Source organism: Ostrea edulis, chromosome 7 (genome assembly GCF_947568905.1).
Source record: "Ostrea edulis chromosome 7, xbOstEdul1.1, whole genome shotgun sequence".
In the NCBI taxonomy this organism is placed as follows: domain Eukaryota; kingdom Metazoa; phylum Mollusca; class Bivalvia; order Ostreida; family Ostreidae; genus Ostrea; species Ostrea edulis.
Window position 1 is genome coordinate 12,636,702 of NC_079170.1, and position 15,111 is coordinate 12,651,812.

The 15,111-nt window shown below is 35.8% G+C and overlaps 1 protein-coding gene across 1 annotated transcript in view; it reads right to left on the reverse strand.

The window, feature by feature from the left end:
- Window positions 1-4,853, reverse strand: part of LOC125654236 (interferon-induced protein 44-like) — a 60,677-nt gene extending 55,824 nt beyond the window's left edge. The window contains exon 1 of the mRNA XM_048884094.2: window positions 4,813-4,853. The gene's annotated coding sequence lies outside the window, so the exon portion shown is untranslated. The remainder of the gene's footprint in view (window positions 1-4,812) is intronic.
- Between the last annotated feature and the right edge of the window lie 10,258 nt (window positions 4,854-15,111).

Sequence of the window (15,111 nt, forward strand, 5' to 3'; positions counted from 1 at the left end):
AAGGCAACATGGCCCTTGTCCTATTCAAATGTAACATTGACAAGGACCTTACTATCACTATCATTATCCACCCCATCAATAGTTTCAATGCAAAGCTTCGTCACCGGAGGAATAGTCGTTACGACAATCTCCCCAGCGGACTCTGACATTTTCTCATTGGTGCCATCAGTACCATCACTATGTCCTGGAGATCCAGTCAACATGACCACCGTCTCATTCAGCTGTGATACAGGCGTAACCTTACAATCTCTATCCACCCCTCAATAATTTCATTGCAAATCGGAGTTACTGGAGACATGGCTCATATAGCCATTTCCCCAACAGACCCTCACATTTTCTCATGGGGGTACTCAGCGTCAATAGTAGGTCCTGTACCAGTCTTTTCATTATTTTTAAACAATGCACCCCATTTTGGATCTAATCGAAAAGGTGCTAAAATGTCTAATTTTACTGTTGCGCCTACCCATGATTTAGATTGTTGCATCTGAACAGCTTGATCCATATTTTAAGGGATTTCTTTCATTGGATGCACTGGATTTAATCAAGCCTGTGCATCTGGCACCCATGCATCCAACTGCGATTGCATTTTATACATCCATTTTTCTAGATCATTGAATCTGTTGTTGAATGTATTCATCCATTGATCTATTTTAACGAATCTGTTGTCGAACTTTTGTTCTATCATGTATACGATGATTTCTCTTTTTTTGTCTAATTCCTCTAACAAATGTTCAGGTAGTATGTTCTTTGTCTGAGGCAGTATCTGTGTTGGTGCCAATTTTCGGGGATTGTGATGTTGGTGTCATTCTCATATTTACAGACATTTTGGTATTAGCTTTGTATATGTTGCCTAACACAATCAAAACAGTTTGTATTAGGAAACAAACGTACTGTTACGAGACAGCTTCTAACAAAATTATTGTTATAAAGTGTCAAGTACAACATGTGTTTGATGAACATCTCCTATTTATTGTTTAATTTTTTTAAATATTGTCTAAAACAATCAAACAGCTTATATTAAGAAACAGACGTAGTGTTATGAAACAGCTTTATCTATTATCAAAATCACTGTTGCAGATTATCAAAGACAATATTAGCATGGAAATACTTTTCAGTTAAAATGTTAACCTGGAAATTGTATCTACAATAATATCAATGTTTTGTATACTCAAAATTATCATGTTTCAGACAGTCAGACTTTTGACTATTACCTATGTTTTAATTGTTCTAGTTGGGAGAAAAACAGTATTTGAGTGCTTTGGTACTAAATTATTTTCCCAAACGTTAATTCTACATCCTGAAAATAATATGTTTTGATTGATAGCTAGATAATGACTGAGTACTAACTCATGTATTGGTAACCACTGACTGACTAAACAGTGCTCACTAACTAATGCAAGGTGAAGATAACGAACAGTGATCAATCTCATAACTCCTATCAGCAATACAAAATAGATAGTTGGGCAAACACGGACCCCTGGACACACCAGAGGTGGGAGCAGGTGCCTAGGAGGAGTAAGCATCACCTGTTGACCGGTCACACCCGCCGTGAGCCCTATATCCTGATAAGGTAAACGGAGTTATCCGCAGTCAAAATCAGTGTGCCAAGAACGACTTAACAATCGGTATGAAACACGTCAGACAGCATTTGACCCAATGCGAGGTTGCACTGACGAACTATATCTTTATAATGACCATATAATTTGCGAAATGCTGACTTTAATCGAGACTGTTGAAATCCCTGCACCATCAACTTCTTTGTCAGTAGCTTACCTCGGTTTAAAAACTAACTATACGCAGAACAAGCTCTTGCATATCGAATCAGTTGAGATATATAAACACCATGTGTAGGTGATAATGGAATATTGCTACACAAATATGGAAAGTTGACGATGGAGAAGCTGAAATCATCCCGTTTGTCATACAGTTGAATAAATCTAATAAACTATTAATCTGACTACAACCTATACAGTATACTTCCTCGCCACTCCAAAAATGATTTGCTGAGGAAGGACATATCCATTGTTAATATTATTCATAACAATAAAAACAGCTTCTATCAAACATACTTTTCGTAATGGAACAGCTTTATCCGTTTACAAAATTACTGTTATAGATTATTAAAGACAATATTCATTTGAATATCTTCTATTTGTTCTTTAAACTTTAAACAACAAAATATGCCAAATAGAAGACAGAATGCGTATGGCATACAAAAAAGCACAAAGTTAAGATATTTTGCAAGCGAAAGATATCAGTAAACTGCTACCAACCCCCCCCCCCCCCAAAAAAAAAAACCACAATAAATTGTCGTAAAAAAGATATACCCTATGACCGTTACTATAGTAGCAAGGCACGCTCAAAGTTCGAATAAAACTCGCATCGCCAATGCTGACATTCTTGCTGTGTTAAAATGTCAAACAATTACAAAGCGAAGGTATATTGATACATATATACTAATATATAGTGTAACAAGACATAGCTACCCAATCAAGCAGGATACCACATTGGGACATACAAAACACACAAAGCACGTGCAGCAACTAGGAAGGTAAGACTCAGAGTGAAGACCTATTTCCGGAACTTCTTATACATCACGGGTCATGACCGGTGGTAATATGGAATATCGAACCCGACCACATTATTCATTATTTTTTTCATATATTAAATAGTGCACAGTTTCTTTTTCCTGTAATATATATATATATATATATATATATATATATATATATATATATATATATATATATATATAGCTGAAATTGCTAAAATGAGATATTTGCATTTTGAATAGTATATGCCATGAAATGTTAGATGTATGTAATTTACAAACTTTCATCAGTTGGTTTTCAGTGGGTTTGATGTTAAGATTTGGAAATATATGGAATTCACATAGTATTAATGAAACGCATTTTCTATTACTAGTAAACAAAGGTTGAATGACGTGTTTCTGCAAAAAATGTAGTTTTTGGATAAATTCACCAACATGTTACTTATACAAATATGTAAATCATAGATTTAAGTTACAGTTTTGTTTAACAATTCCAAACACTTATGTACAATATTAGTAAATATCGTAGGTCATCACATAGACTACATGTAGAGGTTGAACAAGGTAGATAGTATAATGTTTCAAGAAATAAAAAAAAATGTAAATGTGTTCAAATGTAGCAATAGAAGATGAATTTCACTTTTCATTGGTCTGCCAATTTGGAAATAAATTCAAAAAAAAGTATATTAAGAAATATATTTAAAAAACATCTATACTTAAAAACTAGTTTAGTTGTTATCAACATAAAATATTGCAGAAGTATGTAAATTAGGAAAAATTTTCATATAAATGTTCAAGCATAAGAACAAAAATACACGCATGATGCTGAGGTTATCCTCAATTTTACCATATGCAAAAGCTGGTTCTGCGTATGGTCAGTTTTTAAATTGAAGCAAGCTGCTGACAGACAAGTTGATGGTGTTTCTACAGTCTCGTTGGAAGTCAGCATTTCACAAATTCCGTGGTCGTGATAATGATCTAGTTTGCAAATACAACCTATCATTGCGTCAAATGCAATTTGACGTGTTTCATAGAGATTGTTGGGCCGTTCTTGGCACACTGATTTTGGCTACGGATAACTTTGTTTACCTGATCAAGTCATAGGGCTCACGGCGGGTGTGACCGGTCAACAAGGGATGCTTACTTCTCCTAAGCACCTGATCCCACCTCTTGTTTGTCCAGGGGTCCGTGTTTGCCCAACTATCTATTTTGTATTGCTTATAGGAGTTATGAGATTGATCACTGTTCGTAATCTTCACCTTTTATAATTCAAATTCATTATGTTACCAACTTTTTCATAATCCCACAGACATCAACTATCTATACATTGAATGATTTGTCAATTTATCTAATCTGCATTATTTTCATTTGATGCATAACTTTTGTTTATATTCATGGTTTTTTATTATTTGAAAAATCGTTGGTAATAAACAACACCATACGCGCAATCATATGTGGCGCAATATGTAACCCCGAGCGAGGTGTGAAAACTGTTGTTGGTCATTTAGATATAATCGACAAAGAAACCAACTATCACGTGACTGGATTAATTTCGTTAGGATAATTTGTCCCCCCCAGGTTTCGAAGGAAGGTGTGATGAAAATGATTTGTATAAATTTTGTCGGCGGCAGGACTTGCCCTCCATCATAAAGACAAATGTTTTCCTTGCAATTTTCAACATAGAAGCTTCACATAGACGTTGATAAACCGCTAGAAAATGTATGTGTCGAAGCTAAGCGCAGTTAAAGCATATGTATTCTCTTCTGGACCCTATCATTTCACAAAATCTACACTTTCACATTTGATTAAAAACGGAACTTGTAATAACATTTACACATGCTCACAGTTTCTACTAACTCGTAGAGTTTATTTTGTATGCTCAACTCTTTTATTTGCATTCGTTATAGGAGTTATGAGATTGATCATTGTTTGTTATCTTCACCTTACACATCACCATTATAATGTAGTTAATTTTATAGGTGTTCATACTATGGAGTACTTACGCTATATTCCCTGTAATGAAAACAGTGCAGACTTATCTCGAGAGAACACCTACTTTATATCAGAAATACAGTGCTTATGAATTATCTGGAAATCACGTGATATCTGCAGATTAGTAAAAGCATTCACTGGGTAGATATATAATTCGTAATGATATTTGTCAATGTAAACACATCTAGAAAACCAAACACTATTCTAATATACATATTACTGTTATGATGTAGTTAACGTTATAGAGGTTTATACAGTGGAGTACTTACGTTGTGTTCCCTGTAATCAAAACAGTACAGACTTATCTCGAGAGAACATCTACTTTATATACTTTATATCAAGAGTACAGTATATATGCGTTATCTGGAAATCACGTGATATCTACTGATTAGTAAAATCCTTCACAGAGCAGAACATTCTTTATCATATTACTTTCCTCCAAAATGTTGCAACCTGAGCTGAGATATTATGAAGATATAAAATTTCAAGGTCGTACAGACTCTTTATTTTTCCCTTTCTTATGAGAAACGAATTATACTATCACTATGTTATGTAAATCCCAGTCATACCTCAGACATAAAAAACAGTGCACCTGATGAACTGAACGTTAATAGCAGTGTAAAATGTACGACCTTCTTTATTTTATCATTTTTAAAAGATTAAATCATAAATTCAAGATTATTCTGAAATGATATGACACTAAACAAGGTATAGATTGCATACACAATCAAAATACGGCATGTACTATTTGGAGTTAAACCTTTTCAAACATTCATTAATGTCAATAAGTCAAAATAAGGAACAGTAATTAATCTCAGAATACAAAATAAAGAGTAGGGCAAACACGGACCCCTGGAGATACCACATATGGTATCAGGTGCTTAGAAGGAGTAAACATTCCCTGTTGACTAGTCAAAACCGCCGATAGCCCTATACATCTTGATCAGGTACACATGCAAACATAGTAATCTGTAGTTAAAATCAGTCAGCGAGAAACGACCTAACAATTGCTAATGAAAATATATATTTTAAGGTAATTCCGGGTGTTTTTTTTTTTTTTCAATTTAGATTTTCACTTAATAGTCGCAGTGAACATCGATTCAATAAATTGATATTTTCAATTATTTATTATATGCAGTCACTCTGACATGTGATGGAGCGTTCTTAACCTTAAACCCCTCCATTCAGCAACGAATTCATCCATATAGTGCCAAGCGTGAAATGCTCGTTTACAAATAAAAAAAGAAAAAAACTATAATATATATTTTCCTATGATTATGTAAAACAAAAACATCTGTTAGGTTAGTGCTAAAATTGAACTGTTCTTTTTCTTTTAAATTCCAACTTGCAAATATAGAATCATATTTGTTTTGGAACTCTTTCTGGGTAATTCGTTATTTCAAACAAAACGAGAGTATGAAGAGGTCAACACCAAGGTCCTATGTTCAATGCATGGTAGTCTAAGGAAGTGAAGTAAAGGCAACTCCCAAACATGAAAAAAAAAATCATATAACTCTCGATCAGAGCAGGATTCATTTTAAAGATTGACAAAATAAAAGCCATGTAATCAAGATCAAATGGACGACTAATTTTCCCTCCAAACCGAGAACATTTGATTAAAATTTGAAATTCTTATACGCATGGATAATTTCTATGAATTTGTACCGCAAAACATAGTATCATGAAAGGTGAATATTACAAACAGTGACCAATCTCATAACTCCTCTGAGGAATACACAATCAAGAGTTGGTCAAATCAGACGTGGAATCAAGTGCCTTGGAGGAGTAAAAATTCCTTGTCGATTCCAGTGTCTTGATCAAATAAACGGAGAAATGAATTGTATATTATACTCGAATTATCACTCTTTCCTATCATTGTAAACAGCTTAACAATATTACGTCACATGGCAGGCGTTGATAACGAACGGTGATCAATCTTATAAACCTCACAAGAAATACAAAATAAAGAGTTGGGCAATTACGAACTTCTGAACACACGAGAGGTGGAAACAGGTATCTAAGAGGAGTGAAGATCACCTGTTGACTGGTCACACTATGGTGTCGAATCAGTTCAGTGATATAAACTCCTCATGCAGGTGATAATACAATACTGCTGCATGAATATGGGAATTTGACAATGGAGAAGTTGAGATTTCCTCGTTTGTCATAAAGATAAGTTGTTATTTTGGGGTTGATATCCCTTCTCACCGCGGTGATATAGAGGCAGCACGTTCGCCCAGTATGCGGAAGGTTGGGGTTCGAATCTCGGCCGCGATAGATCTAAGTCGTTAAAACATGTTATTACAATTCCATCGCCAAATACTTGGCATCAGGTGTTAATGTCACGGATCCTCGGATATGACCTCGAAAACGGATACCCCGTGTCACAGTAGGCGTGGCAGGCTAAATAACCCGCACTGCTCAATAGCCGTAAGCGCCGATCAAGTTTGAAGCGCTTTAGCGGTATTGGTGAAGTTTCCATGTGAGAGATAATTTCTCGAGGGAAATGTTGAATAAGATACAATCAATTGATTCTCGTTGAGAACTTTTCTGTCCAAACCTTTCCTTCTACAATCAAAACAGTTCATTTTCAACCCGTTCAGCGCTCGTTCATCGTTCCATTGATATATTTGTATACTTCAGGGTTTATACCAATACTGTTACAGTGGGAATCCGGGTTAGAATATGTCCTCAGTACCTTTTGCTTTTGGTAAGAGGCGAATAAATGGGACAGTCCTTCTAATGATACCGTAAAAATCGAATCCCTGTGTCACAAAAGGATTGCCACGATAAATATGTCTCCCTGTTGTAAGGCTGTACGTGCCGCGTCAAAATCTAAATTTGCAGCCTTCATCGGCAATAGTGACATCTCCATTTTAGTGGGAAATATCTTGAGAGGTACGTTAAACAATATACAACCAACGAACATGTCGCATTACTGACTTGCTGTTCCCATACATAGAAAGGAATATAGAGAAAATTATACAATATGCATATTCATGAAATATTTTCTGATATCGGTTCTTTCCGAGTCATGCAAGGTGAAGATAACGAACAGTGATCAATCTCATATCTAATGTTTGTTCAAGGCTGGCATGCTTTAATTATTTTTTACATTTTTGATAAGTCAAACATGTCTGCAAGAAGGTGTATTAGAACGAAGTATCTAAAGAAAATCGGTTACATCAATTCTTAATTAGCTATATATTGACTTTTACATTGAAGCTTCTACCTATTTACACAATCCATACGATAAATGTAACCGTTGTTAAATCACAAATTACGAATCATTATACAGTTTATTAGGATCGCAAATTTGTTTTCTCCCTGCGTATAATGAATTATTAGGAAGCAAATTTCACTGTGCTGTGATGTATGGTTTTCTTTGTATCCAATGATATATCCCTTGATTTTCGTGTAAGCGTTGTCTCTTAGTTACTAATAGGTAAACAGAATATACCTTAAAACCGACTAGATAAACTTTATTGAGTTTCCATTGCTATACCTACCTTGTTGCAGCTCCAGCTATGCGACCTCGAGCGAGATGTGAAAACAGCTGCTGGCCAGTTAGATTTTATCGACCAAGAAACCAACTAACATGTTATCGGATTCATTTCATTATAATGTTTTGTTCCCCTTACAGGTGAAAAAGGAACTAAGTTTTTCCCTAGATTTTCAAAGTGACGGGAAAAACTTGGATATATTTTGTTAACGCGGGAACTTTCTTCCATTCAAAACAGTCACCTCATTTTCCTTGCACTTTTCAACATAGACGATATAAGGACCCGGGTAATCTGCTAGAAATTTGTTTTGTAAAACTAAGCGCAGCTACAGCTACATCATATGCATTCTGTTCTGGACCCTATCATTTCACAAAATCGACACTGGCACCTTGGAAAAAAACCATGAACTTATGACAACATATACACATGTTCACAGTACATACGAACCTGTAAATGTACTACAAAAATTAAATTGAAAATGATTGAACAACCGTTTATGATATTACATTGTAATCCCTTCTTTGAATTGAATGCTTTCAAAATGTGGACCAAATTAATTTAACAAAAAAAATAACCGTAACATGAAGTAAAACACAATTGGCCTAATTGCAACCAATGCGCTGATCCCAATTGAAAAATAGAAAATGAAATTGCTTTGGTTTTTATCAAAGTATTTTGATTTTTACTTTAAACTCGATAGTTATGCACCTGTGATGGTAGTTGTCATCGATAGTATCATGAAGGTTTTCTCCTGATCAATGAATACATATTTATTTCACGTTTGATATTACACAAAGAGGCAATATGCTCGCACTTGTTGATTTCACTTTCGTTTCCTCACTACTTTCGTTGGTATTTTACATCGATATATTTACGCAATTGTGGCACTTGTGGTTCAAACATACATAGTTGAATTCGGTATTTTATATTTACAGTGTAAAAACATTTAGAAAACCATACACATCACACTTACAATGTATGAAACTTTATTCGGGTTTGTACAGTGTAGTACTTACGTTCTGTTCCCTGTCATCAAAGCAGTACAGACTTTTCTCGAGAGACCATCTACTTTATATACTGTATACATTGTATCACGAATACAGTGTATTTGCGCACATGATGACAAACACGTGGATCTGATTAGTACAATCATGATACATACAAAGTTTGTAATCAGATTACTTTCCTCCTTTGACCTGATATTTTATGAAGTCATAAAATATCAAGGTCGTTAAACCTATGAAATGTATGGTTCTTAATGCAAGGTGAAGATAACGAACAGTGATCAATCTCATAACTCCTACAAGCAATGCAAAATAGATAGTTGGACAAACACGGACCCCTGGACACACCAGAGGTGGGATCAGGTGCCTTGGAGGAGTAAGCATCCCCCGTTGACCGGTCACACCCGCCGTGATCCCTATATCCTGATCAGGTAAACGGAGTTATCCGCAGTCAAAATCAGTGTGCCAAGAACGGCTTAACAATCGGTATAAAACACGTCAGAGAGCATTTGACCCAATAATAAACAATACAATACAATTTGTTCTTTTGTGCATCATCCACAAATCCTGAGCAGGATAATTCTTGACTTTTTATGAAAAATATATTATACTAGCACTGTGTTACATAAATCGCAACTCCACTCCCGACATAAAAAAACCCACTGAACATTAACAGCAATGCAAACAATGCAACATTCTTTATCTTGATTTGACTGCGGATAACTCCGTTTACCTGATCAGGATATGGGGTTCACGGCGGGTGTGACCGGTCAACAGGGGATGCTTACTCCTCCTAGGCACCTGATCCCACCTCTGGTGTGTCCAGGGGTCCGTGTTTGCCCAACTATCTATTTTGTATTGCTTGTAGGAGTTATGAGATTGATCACTGTTCGTTATCTTCACCTTGCTTTTCATTTTTTAAAAGATAAAATAAAAGAAAATCAGGGTCATTCTGAAATGATATGATCCTAAATAATGTACAGATTGTGTACGAAATCAAAGTACAGAAAATACTACTGGGAGTTAAACTTTTTCAAATATTCATTACTATATACAGGTCAAAGTAAAGAACAGTAATCGATCTCAGAATTCTTATAGAAATGAAATGATAAAGAGTAGGACAAACACGGACACTGTGACAAAACAGAGGTGGAATCTGGTGTCTAGAAAGGGTAAACATTCCCTATCGACCGGTCAAACTGATCAGGTGCATGGAGTTATCTGTAGTCAAAAATGAATTACTTGTTAGAAGGACTAAGACCATGTTTAGCTATATCGGCCCTGTGGTGTGTTAAAAAATAAAGTAGAATGAATTGAAATAAACTTGTTATCATTTGATAATATAATCTTTATATCATCGCGACGTGCCAAGATTTCCCCGCCAAGACGTCCTCTTGTAAAATTCTATACAAGACAAAACCGGTATCGGTCTGGTTTTCTGCAGAAATCTCCACTTTTGTCAAATTTAGTCATATAATTCATATAAAACAAAATCTTCGATCCAGAAAGTGACTGTAGCCTATCAAAATCTATCAATACAAATAAATTTTGCACGAAAGAGTTTTCGGATCGAAAGGTGTGCTGTTGATAAGTATCAACTTTGAATTAAATCGAGAGCAATCCGGAATTATTTATTATTGTGAGAGTTGTGGGTATTTTATTAATTATGTTGCTTTGAAAAATTAAAACAATGTACTTATGTGGAGTCTATATCATTTTCATGCAGAATACACCCCATAGTGGTGTTTTTTTTATCACAAGTTTGTGCAGGAATTCTGAAAGCTATAGAATCGGACCTTCAATGCTATAGAAAGTTTTTATTTACACAACACCAACAGAATTACTAAGATCAAAATGAAAAGAATTTATAGAACATGCATTGATATAACTAAAACGATTGCCGATACATCGAAAGTATAACGTTAAAGTGTCCCGGAATTCAAATATACATTTTGGTTCATCTTATGTATTTTTAATGATAAATACCGATTGTAAAAGTCTTTCATTTATTTTTTAATCAATAAAAGATATAATGGGCAAAAACAACCTTTTTCGTAAATTCACACCTTTTCGATACCGAAAACGAGACTGAAAATATGATACCGGATCTGACGTCACAACCCATCATTGGCGGTTTTTTCACAGCAAGACGAGAGTGCAAGAGAAGAAAATATTCGAAGAGAAATGGCAAGTAAAAGTAAGGGACGCATGTGTGTAGTTGCAGGATGCAACAACAGGCCCTCGGACATCGTCCTAGGCACCTGATCACACCTCTAGTGCGTCCAGGGATTCGTGTTTGCCCAACTATCTATTTTGTATTGTTTATAGGAGTTATGAGATTGATCACTGTTCGTTATCTTCACCTTGCATGGACTCGATTTGTGAGACTGGCCCGTGTGGACTGGACAGGATCGTCCCAGTATACTGTTGTTTGTAGTGCGCCTTTCACGGACGGGTGTTTCGAGGCTCAGTTTTCACTGATGAGAGAATTTGGAATTCCTGCGAAAAAACGCATCTGCCCTGGTGCGATTCCATCGCTTTATCCTAAGAGGAAAGTGGACGACCTCAATCTTGCCTTCCTCTCTTTGCCCGAGCCTAAACCCAAGCGCCAGGCTGTCGTCAAACAGGAGAAAAAAATAGGGTAGGTCGTGTGTAACTTTATTATGAAGATTCAATCGGTAAGAAAGTCGATAATTTTTATTGTAGTCTGTGACGTTTATTTAGCTTTATTCACTTTATAATTTACAATACACGTGTCATATGATAGGTCTCTTACATGCCACCATCTGGTCAGGACCCTGGATTAGATTGCTGTTTAAACATGTTCTGTAATATAGATCCACTGACCTCTCTTAGTAATGTGATCAAGAACTTTACATAATTTAAATATACGTAGACTTCTACTACTCTTTTAGTGGGCAACATTATTTTTCCAACACGATTAAATGTTAACATAGCAAAGATACCAATTCTGATTAATCAATTGAGGCTGAGGGGTGTAGAGTGGGTGGTATGTAAACCCTGTTATAACCCCTACATGTACATCCTTTGGAATTATACATTAATGAAAAGTAAATCATTTCCAAAAATGACTTATTCACTAATTTAATTTCCACAAATAATGGGCAGATCCAGGAAATTTGGAAAGAGTGGGGGGTTCTACCGATATTAAATTTTAGCTGTTAAAGGGCGTTCCACCATCTATATGTGTGGATGCTTTCTTAACAAAATTTTCTGATGAAAGCAGGATTCCGACATTCAGATACCCCCCCCCCCTTCTGGAATCCCCACTGCAAATTATTTCAATATTTACTTGGGGACATTTTATTTCACCAATCAGGTTATAGTGTTGTGTAAATACACCTGTTTTGTTCGCAGTCGTTCACCAGTTCTGACATGTTCTTGTGGGTTATATATCAGAATATGCATTTTACATCGGGATCAAAGTTTGATATATTGTACATGTTGTATGAATTGCATTAAAACAAAGCTACCATTGATGATTGACTTGAATAGTCTGTTTTGTCACGAGAAATATGTGCAAATGCCATGCATTAAACTGGGAAAGAGAAATTTGAGTATTTGCATATTTGTAGATATCAGAATTGATACCCGAGAACGAAAGTACTAGTAAGGCAGTATCAGAGAATAGGATGGAAGTTCCTGAGATTGAAAAGATGGAAGTAGATAATCCAGAACCAGGTGAAACAGTGAGTATAATAAATGGTACAAATTACCGTAACACTTTTTGTATAAATTATTGTATAGTAGCTGACACAGGCAATTACATCTCTTGGGGTCAAATTTGCTATTAAAGAGTAAAGGTATAGAACTCTAGATATAGGGTACCCAAGTAATTTACTTGGGGACATTTTATTTCACCAATTACACAGATAAACATTTATTAAGATGTGACAGTACACCCACTATTATTTACTGGGTTTTTTTATTTCAACGATTTCTCCATTTATTTTGACAGAGAAAGGTAATAGCCCAGAACAAGCAATCATGTACAGTATATACTGTAGTTGGTATTGTTAAAGCTACACACACATACAACTTTGTCCCCATATATTGGGCTGGCAGAAATAATTTGAATGTGCATTGGACTATGAATTATATTAATTTTTGGACCTCTAAATTAAGATCACGTTTTGTTTTATACTGTTGCTGAACATTAGCATTCACCTTAGATATTCATATCAGGAAATTTTGTCATAGATTCCATAGCCCTTGGGAATAGTGATACTTTTTCACTAGTGCTCAAGTGATCGATAAGGCCTGTAGGTCTCTTGTTTGTTTAAAAAGAAACTCCTTCCCACACAGTAACACACTTGCATGTATATAATTTGCAGATTTACAGAAGTTAATATATTGGACTCATAATTTTCAAAATTTGTTTCATTCTAAAACAAATTAATACGCAGTAATTTCTCATTATCCAAGACAAAATATGGTCAATGTAGAGGTAAGCAAACTAGTATGCACAGAGCAAAGACAGACTCGTAGGTAAGGTTATTATATTTGTTGGCGCTAATGATCACAGCTGCTCATAACTAGTGCAAGTACAAGGAGAAAAACCATAACCTGAAGTGAACCCTGGGACCAGACGTTCACCCAGGAAAATATTAGATAATGTTCATTTATACTTGGAATTTTAATTAAACAAATGAAAAATCCAGGCGAGCTCTACTGGCAAGCTAAATATCGCCACTAGACTATGCAACCACTGCAGAGGCTGCGCCACCAGTAAAGTCAACCGTCCCCAAAGCAGTGGCAGTAATGGAACAAAAAGATGAACCCTCTTAATAGGATGGCGCTATCAGTCCCAAATACACAATATGTAAAACTAAATTGTCTAATAAAAATCTTTTTATGAGCACCCCAGCGAAACTAGTAAGGGATTACAAAGTAATTGCCTCATATAGATGTCTGTAAGCAAAATATGACAAGTGAATACCACAACAACAAACAATAGCAAGTATGAATTGCTTACCATGCACTATGTAAATGCAAAAAAGGGGGCAACCACAAATTGCTTGATTGGGCATCCCCCCTAAATAAAAATGATCATGTCATCAATCAGTGAATGCTACAAATAAGAATGAATGCGCAATAATGCAACGAAAGGTGTCAATAATTCTACTTCAATAGGCATCCCTAAACAAAATAAGAGCTTGTGTCAATCAGCAAACACTGAAAAATAGCACAATATGCAATATATACAAACGGGAGCCAGCAACAATTTTGCTGAAATCGGCGTCCCTTAACAAAATGTGATCACATCATCAATCAGTGAACATTCAGATACAATTTAGTGTGTAATATATACATAGATGCAAAACATGGGACCGGCAACAATTTTGCATAACAAGGCACCCCTTGACATGTTAGTGCGATACATCATCAATCAAGAACACCACAACTAAAAACCATGTAAGAGGCAGTTGCCAAAAAATAAGGTTTAACTATTACTCCAGTGAATGAGTACTCATAGTTTCCTATCCATGAAATAGATAAATGTTTGCAAGAACCCCCCCCCCCAGAAAAAAACCCTCTAGATCAATATTAGAGCAGCTATGGATTAAGTCCGCCAACATTGAGGGTTACAGATTCTAGTGGATCCGACAGAAAATACTGAAATGCTTGTTGTATTTGGTGGAAACACTGACAATTGCCCAAAATACTTAAATGAACTTGATCCCTGAAAAGATCAGAGCTTTGGATTTTTAGCTCTGGGTATCGTGTGTACTCCCCTCCCCTGACTTGAGTATGAAGGTTGCAATGCAGCTATTAAGTCTCACCCTAGCCCTCTCTCCAGCGAGATAGTCCCGTTTCCCTCGCGAATGCACCCTTGGTAAGACCTGAGACCAGACTATTGTAGTTGTAAGTAGCAAGTTGTGCAGTTTGACCTGGTCCTTTTTAATACGATTGCGAAGCATTACACCTGTATCCCCTTGCCCAATGTCATCCCCCGCAATATATTAGCATGTAGTGTGGTGATTCCTCGATTTTCAAAAGAGTCCTTACCTGGGGGTATTTTGCTTCCATTTCATGCCCC